Source organism: Nycticebus coucang, chromosome 14, assembly GCF_027406575.1.
Source record: "Nycticebus coucang isolate mNycCou1 chromosome 14, mNycCou1.pri, whole genome shotgun sequence".
NCBI lineage: Eukaryota > Metazoa > Chordata > Mammalia > Primates > Lorisidae > Nycticebus > Nycticebus coucang.
Genome location: NC_069793.1, coordinates 63,737,184 through 63,744,801, shown reverse-complemented (window position 1 = coordinate 63,744,801; position 7,618 = coordinate 63,737,184). Strand labels below are relative to the sequence as shown.

The following is a 7,618-nucleotide window of genomic DNA, read 5'->3' as shown; positions in this document are numbered from 1 at the left end:
AAAATCCATGATTAAAAGAAAGCTTAGAGCTTCAGGAAAACTCATGAAAAGGCATGGGCTATGGAAATTCAAGCCACTGTTCATAGAAACATCTTGGCTTCTTTGACTTCTGTTTATCTTCATAGGTGTAAAGCTCTCAGGACACCTAACCTTGAGATCAGATTCAGAAGCTGCCTGCTGGAACTCATCCCCTTCAACTCAAGAACTCCGGGGGGGAGGGGAAGGGAGGAGAGATAATCAGGTTTTGATGCCTTAAATAGTGATGTGCTATGAAGAATACTATTTTCCAGTTACTGAGGAAATGTGAAACCAGTCAGTTGGCAAAACTCACATAAACTGGATTTGTGGCCTGATAAAAGAACCTCAGAATTCTTGTCTCTTCCATCATCTAAAGCTAACATCTGTGGGCAAAAAGGCACCTTCTATAAACCAGAAATCAGGCCTTCAGACACGAAATCTGCCTTAATTTTGGACTTTCCGCCCTCCAGAACTGAGAAAAATGAACTGTCGTTTACTAGTTAGCCAGTGTGATATTGTTATGACAGTTTGAACACTAAGATACGGGTCCACATGTCCACTGTTACTGAAACACTGGGATTGTTTCCTGGTTTCCAACCCTCTCTCACCTTGTGAGTTCAGCTGTGAAGAGGTTCACCCACTGAGTTCAAGTACCCACAGTAGGATAGAGTCTTCCCAACAGTTATCCCTGCCCTGGAGCTTTATCCAACAGAGGCTTCTGCAATAAGAACACTGCCCCGGAAGTAGCTCAGTCCAAGCCTGAGAAGACACTGCCATCATTTCAGATACAGTCTCTACATGACAGAGAGTGAGTTCCCACAGTGCCTTTAGGCAGAAGCATAGGAACGGACAAGATTAGAATCGAATGACAGATGACCCAACTACTGGCAGAGGCAAGTCAGTGTGTTCTAGGGAGATAGGGCTATAAGGCAAATAGATCAGGGCACATCCTAAGGATGCTTTTGTAGTTATGTAATTCCAGGTTAGACGATAGCTCTGATCATTTGGATTAGAGTTTAGGATATCCTCAAATTATTCCCAGAAATATTATAATATGATCACTGAGTGTGCCCATTAAGAACAATGGCAACTTCTAAAGAACTGGAAGGTTTAAGCAAGTGAACAATGCCCCTGCTTTCCAGGATGAGATTCTGGAAGAGAATCTTCCTGGGATCAGACATCCTTCCTTAGGCCTACGCTGAATGGGCAGCCTCACTTCTCCAGGACTTTTGGAGGGAACAGGGAAAACAGGAACCCGGAGACTTCTGTTGAGGCTTGAAGGAACTGACAGTTGGAGTAGTTTTGCCAGAGCTTAGTTTTCCTTTCATCACTTCTCAGCTGCAGGTGCATTTTCAGAGTTTGTCCTCCCCATCAGAGGTGCTTCTGCCTCATCTCCAGGATGTGAACATCACTGGCCTTACTCCTCCCCTAGTGAGGCCAAGTGCCATTTGATTGGGCAGTAAAACTAATACTCTATTATGATACATTTGCTTGTGCTTGTTCAACTGTTAAAGACAACATTAGAAGGGAGGGAAGTTGTTTGCTTGGGAGGGCTGATAACATCTGTTTCCACCTGTACATACAAGAGGAACTTTATATACACACATATAACCTATATGGGCAACTCTCTTGCTTAGTTATCTGACTGCACCTGGTTCTTTCAGTCTATGGGCACAGTCAACTTCTAGTGATAGAAAAAGCTGCTTTGCTTGATTGTCAGGTGGCAGGAAACCCAGTAAGAGTCAAGTCACAACCTGATACAAAGCAGCTCATTTGTACAAGGACATCTTACTCTTGCTGGGTCAGTCATAAATGATTAGAGGCATCTGTGAACTTCTGCATTTAGTGATATTGGTTTTGGAATTTATTGGGAGATAGGCTTGTGGAAGCTTATTTCGAAAGTGAATTTATGGACATAGCTCAGCCCTCAAACATTCAGAAAAGTTACACATATGCGACTGAGAAAAAACTCAGTTGCAGGATTAGTTGTGAACATGAGATCAGGAGGCCAGCTAATACATAATTAGGCTCTTTAATCACTTTTTTTTTTTTTTTTGCAGTTTTTGGACAGGGCTCGGTTTGGACCCACCAACTCCGGCATATGGGGCTGGCACCCTACTCCTTTGAGCCACAGGCGCTGCCCTCCCCCCCTTTTTTTGAGTCAGAGTCTCACTTTGTGGCCCTTAGTAGAGTGTCATGGCATCACAGCTCACAGCAACCTCAAACACTTGGGCTTAAACAATTCTTTTGCCTCAGCCTTCCAAGTATCTGGGACTACAAGTACCCATCACAACATCCAGCTATTCCTTCCCCTCCCCCACACAAGCAAGTCTCTCTCTGGCTCAGGCTGGTCTCAAACTCGTTGGCTTAGGCAATCCTCCCACCTCAGCCTCCCAGGGTGCTAGGATTACAGGCGTGTGCCACCCTGCCCACCCTAACCACTTCATTCTTGATCCAGTTCATCCTGTGAATTTTTGACTAATTTATTCAACCTGCATCATTTTCTGATAAGATTTTCTTGTTAGGTGGGCTGAAATTCACTTCCACATTGCTACTATTTGGCTCTGTAGAGCAGCTCCCAGCTCCAGTATGGAGCAAGGAGGTTCAGGGAAAGTTGTATCCATTGCAGTTGTTGTGGCCTTGGCGGGAGCCATAATATGGTAGGAGCCAGGCCCCGCAAGAACTCGCCCAACTTGAATATCTGTCATTGGTGTCGAAAGTTTGCACTGAGCTGGACATTCACTTGGGGATCAACGACAAAGATCTAGCTGAATTTGTGATCAGTCTTGCTGAGAAAAACAGCACCTTTGATACTTTATAGGCTTCTCTGGTCAAAAGTGGTGCAGAATTCACAGATTCTCTTATTAGTAACTTGCTGCATCTCATACAAACCATGTGGCCTCCAGCAAAGCCTTGTACAGGCTAAGATCCACTTGTTAAGGTGAAAACGGAAAAAGAAAAGCTGAAGGAACTCTTCCCAGTCCTTTGCCAACCAGACAAACCTTCTGTCCAGACCATGCTGGACAAGGAGGATGGGAAAGTTGCTGTGGACGACCTGAAAGTACTGGAAGCTTTTTTGCCTAGTGCCAGGAAAAGCAGAGAGATGCCAAGCCCCGGACAGAGAAGAAGCGGAGTCAGAGCTGAGATCGAGACAGAGACAGAATGAGACCCACAGAGAAACCGAGATAGACACCATAAGCAGAGGCGCCGATCCTGCTCTCGATCGCGTTCCAGGACCTGGGAGATGAAAAAGGCAAGTCTAGATATAGGTCTCAGAGCAGAAGTCAGAGTCCCCCCAAGACCGGAAAGGCCGGGACAAATACAGGGAGAGGAATCTGGACCAACGGCGGGATCAACATGTGGTCCGCCCTCCCCCTGAAGAGCCTGCCACTGGGGACATTGACAATGGCACAGTTACCAGCGTGGTGCAGTTTGGTTGCTTTGCGCAGCTGGAAGGACTAAGGAAGCCGTGTGAAGGCCTGTGCACTTCTCAGAACTCCGGCAGGAAGGCTGTGTGGCCCATGTGGTGAGCAAAGGCCAGAGAGTAAAAGTCAAAGCTCTGTCCTTCACTGGCACCAAGACCAGCCTGAGCATGAAGGATGTGGATCAAGAAACTGGAGAAGATTTAAATCCAAGTCAACTCTGAAATCCTGTCAGGGGAATGAATGAGGAGACCTCACTGCGGAAACTGGAAAGACCCACCCGCCTGTCCCTCAACAGTGCCCCAGAAATAGAGGATGACTCACTGGAACGCAAGTGCCTAGCCCTTGTCCCCATCTGGAGAAGTGGGAGATCCAACAGATGGTTGCTGCCAATGTGCTTTCCAAAGAAGAATTTCCAGACTTTGATGAAGAGACTGGCATTCTCCCTAAGGTGGATGATGAAGAATATGAGGACCTGGAGATTGAACTGGTTGAGGAAGAGGCTCCATTCCTGAGAGGGCACACCAAGCCAAGCATGGACATGAGTCCCATTAAAATTGTTAAGCACTCTGATGGCTCCCTCTCCCAAGCAGCAATGATGCAGAGTGCCTTGGCCAAAGCCAGGCAGTAACTCAAGCAGGCACAGCAGGAAGCCCAGATGGATTCTATGCCTAACAGACTCAATAAACACTGGGTTGATCTTCTGCCCCATGCTGAAGGCAGGCAGATTGCTGCCAACATGATGGGTATTGGGATGATGCCTAACTGCATTCCTGAGTGGAAGAAGCATGACTTTGGGGGCAACAAAGTTTCTTACGGGAAGAAGACCCAGATGTCAATCACTGACCAGAGGGAGAGCCTGCCCATCTACAAACTGAAGGAGCAGCTTGTTCAGGCTGTTTGTGATAGTCAGATCCTCACTGTTATTGGAGAGACAGGATCTGGCAAGACAACGCAGATCACCCAGTACCTGGCAGAGGTCGGCTTCACTTCCAGGGGCAAGACTGGATGTACCCAGCCCAGAAAAGTGGCAGCCATGTCAGTGGCCAAAAGAGTATCAGAGGAGTTTGGTTGTTGCCTAGGCCAAGAGGTGGGCTACACCATTCAATTTGAAGACTGCACTAGCCCCAAAATGGTTATCAAGTACCTGACCAATGGGATGTTGCTCAGAGAGTGCCTGATTGACCCTGACCTTACTCATTATGCCATCATGTTGAATGAGGCTCATGAGAGGACAATTCACACTGATGTGCTCTTTGGATTATTGAAAAAGACAGTTCAGAAACAGCAGGACATGAAGCTGATTGTCACCTCAGCCGCCTTGGATGTGGTGTTTTCTCAGTACTTCTACGAAGCTCCCATCTTCACTGTCCAAGGTCGAACATATCCAGTGGAAATGCTGTACACAAAGGAACTTGAGATAGATGATCAGGGTGCCAGCCTGATCACTGTCATGCAGATCCATTTAACAGAGCCATCAGGTGACATCCTAGTCTTCCTGCCTGGCCAGGAAGAGATTCATACAGCTTGTGAGAGCCTGTATGAAAGAATGAAATCCCTGGGACCTGATGTTCCTGTGTTAATTATTCTCCCAGTGTACTCTGCTCTTTCCAGTGAGATGCAGACCCGAATATTTGATCCAGCTCCACCAGGCAGCAGAAAGGCTGTGATTGCCACCAACATCACAGAGACATCGCTGACAATAGATGACATCCACTATGTTGTGGACCCTGGATTTGTGAAGCAGAAAGTTTACAGTTCAAAGACAGGGATTGAACAGCTCATGGTGATGCCTATTTCTTAGGCACAGGCAAAGCAACAAGCTGGCAGAGCTGGGAGAATGGGCCCAGGGAAGTGTTATAGGCTGTATCTGGAATGTGCCTACCAAGATGAAATGCTGACTACCAACATGCTGGAAATCCAGAGAACTAACTTAGCCAGCACAGTGCTGTCACTCAAGGCCATGGGCATAAATGACCTGCTGTCCTTTGATTTCATGGATGTACCCCCAGTGGAAACTTTGATCATAGCCATGGAGCAGCTGTACACATTGAGGGCCCTGGGTGATGAGGGCCTGCTCACTTGCGTGGGCTGCAGGATGGCAGAGTTCCCTCTGAAGCCGAAACTGTGCATCTGAGCTGCAGTGAGGACATGCTGACCATTGTATCCATGCTTTCTATGCAGAATGTCTTCTACAGACTCAAGGACAAACAAGACCTTGCAGATTAAAAGAAGACCAAGTTTCACCAGACTGAAGGAGATCACCTCACCCTACTGGCTATGTACAACTCCTGGAAGAACAAGTTCTGCAACCCATGGTGCCATGAGAACTTTATCCAGGCTCATTCCCTGCACTGGACCCAGGACATTAGCAAGCAGATGCTAGGCATAATGGTCAGGCACAGCTGGATGTTGTTTCCTGTGGTAAGTCCTCAGTCCGAGTGCAGAAGGCCATTTGCAGTGGGTTCTTCCATAACGCTGCGAAGAAGGACCCCCACGAAGGTTACTGGACAATGATTGACCAACAGGTGGTCTACATTCACCAATCTGGTGCTCTCTTCCATAGACAGTCAGAACGGGTGGTGTACTGTGAGCTAGTGCTCACCACGAAGGAATACATGTGTGAGATCACCACCATCGACCCCTGGTAGCTTGTGGGGTTTGCCCCAGTCTTCTTCAAGTTCTCTGGCCCAACCAAGCTAAGCAAGCAGAAGCAGCATCTTGAAACCTTGGGCAAAAGCCCAACACCTGGAGAATATCCTGGGCCTTCCATTAGCACTGAAAGGCAAGCTTGTCCATTTGCCTCCCCAGCAGCAGCCTAGGGCTTGAACTTAACCCTGATCAAAGAAAAGCTGGTCCTGAGGATGTAGCTGTCCTGTGACTGAATATCTCAACTGGGCATTTTCTAAACTTGACTCATTTCTTCCCTGATTATAAAATTGGTACAGGGATTTAAGCCTGGGTTTGGCTAGAGACTCCAGCCGTCCCTCCCACTACAAGTCATGGGGACAGTTGGAAGGTCATGGGCAATGAGGGGACACATTGCATCATCTTTAAGAAAGGGGCAACTAGGGCAGCACCTGTGGCTCAGTGAGTAGGGTGGCAGCCCCATATACTGAGGGTGGCAGGATCAAACCCAGCCCTGGCCAAACTACAACAAAAAAATAGCCAGATGTTTTGGTGGGCACCTGTGGTCCCCGCTACTTGAGAGGCTGAGGCAAGAGAATCGCCTAAGCCCAGGAGTGGGAGGTTGCTGTGAGCTCTGATGCCACAGTAATCTATCCACAGTGACAAAGTGAGACTGTCTCTAGAAAAAAAAAAGATAGAGGGGGGGGCAACTTGTGTACCCCTGAGATGGGCAGGGGAGTGTGAGCATCTTGCAGAGGGACATACCGAGGGCCCTGGTGCCTTCTGGAGGAGGGAGCAACTATGCTTATCTCAGTTGTTGATCCCATTACCTGCCCTCTTTCCAGCCCCTGTACTTCGGCTTAATTTTTTGGAAATATTTTCATAAGGAAATAAAAAAATTAAGTGAATCGTTTTCCAAATCCATCCAGGTAAATGCAGAAGATGCAAAGTTCACATCTTTTTTGCCCATTGGATAGGCTTTTGATTGGTTGGTTCTATGTATACTCTGGTCACTAGCCCTTTGAGTCCTAATATTTGACTACCTCCCCCCATCCTAAAGGTTATCTATTTTGTTTGTGTCCTTAGCAGCCTGGAAGCTTTCTAAGTTGATCAGATTCCATTTATTTTTGTTGCCGCAGTTGCCCATGAGGTCTGCATGAATTCTTTTCTAAGGCCCATATCAGTAAGAGTTTTTCCCTATACTCCCCTCTAGGGTTTATCATTTGATGTCTGAGACTTAAATCTTTTATTCAGCGTGAGTTAATTTCTATAAGAGGTGGGGGCCCATTTGTCCTTTACGTGTGTCTAACTGGTTCTCCCCTGCACCACAATGACTGCACCATTGCATCCAGAAACTCTCAGGGACAAGGTGGTTGTCAGATGTTCCTTGACTCCAATCCTAACTCCACTCAGGGTTACTGAATTATCTCAAACATGGTTAGCATCATCTGACCTGATGACACTATCTAGGTTATCCCTCATCACTGATCAGAGTCCTGCATTGTTTGTTTTCACTCCATTGATGCATGTTTTGCTCAAGTTTTTTGGAA

The 7,618-nt window shown here is 47.0% G+C and overlaps 1 pseudogene; it reads left to right on the top strand.

Annotated features, from left to right (window-relative positions):
- Positions 1–2,911: 2,911 nt before the first annotated feature.
- LOC128564512 (ATP-dependent RNA helicase DHX8-like) lies at positions 2,912–6,216 on the top strand (annotated as a pseudogene).
- Positions 6,217–7,618: the final 1,402 nt, after the last annotated feature.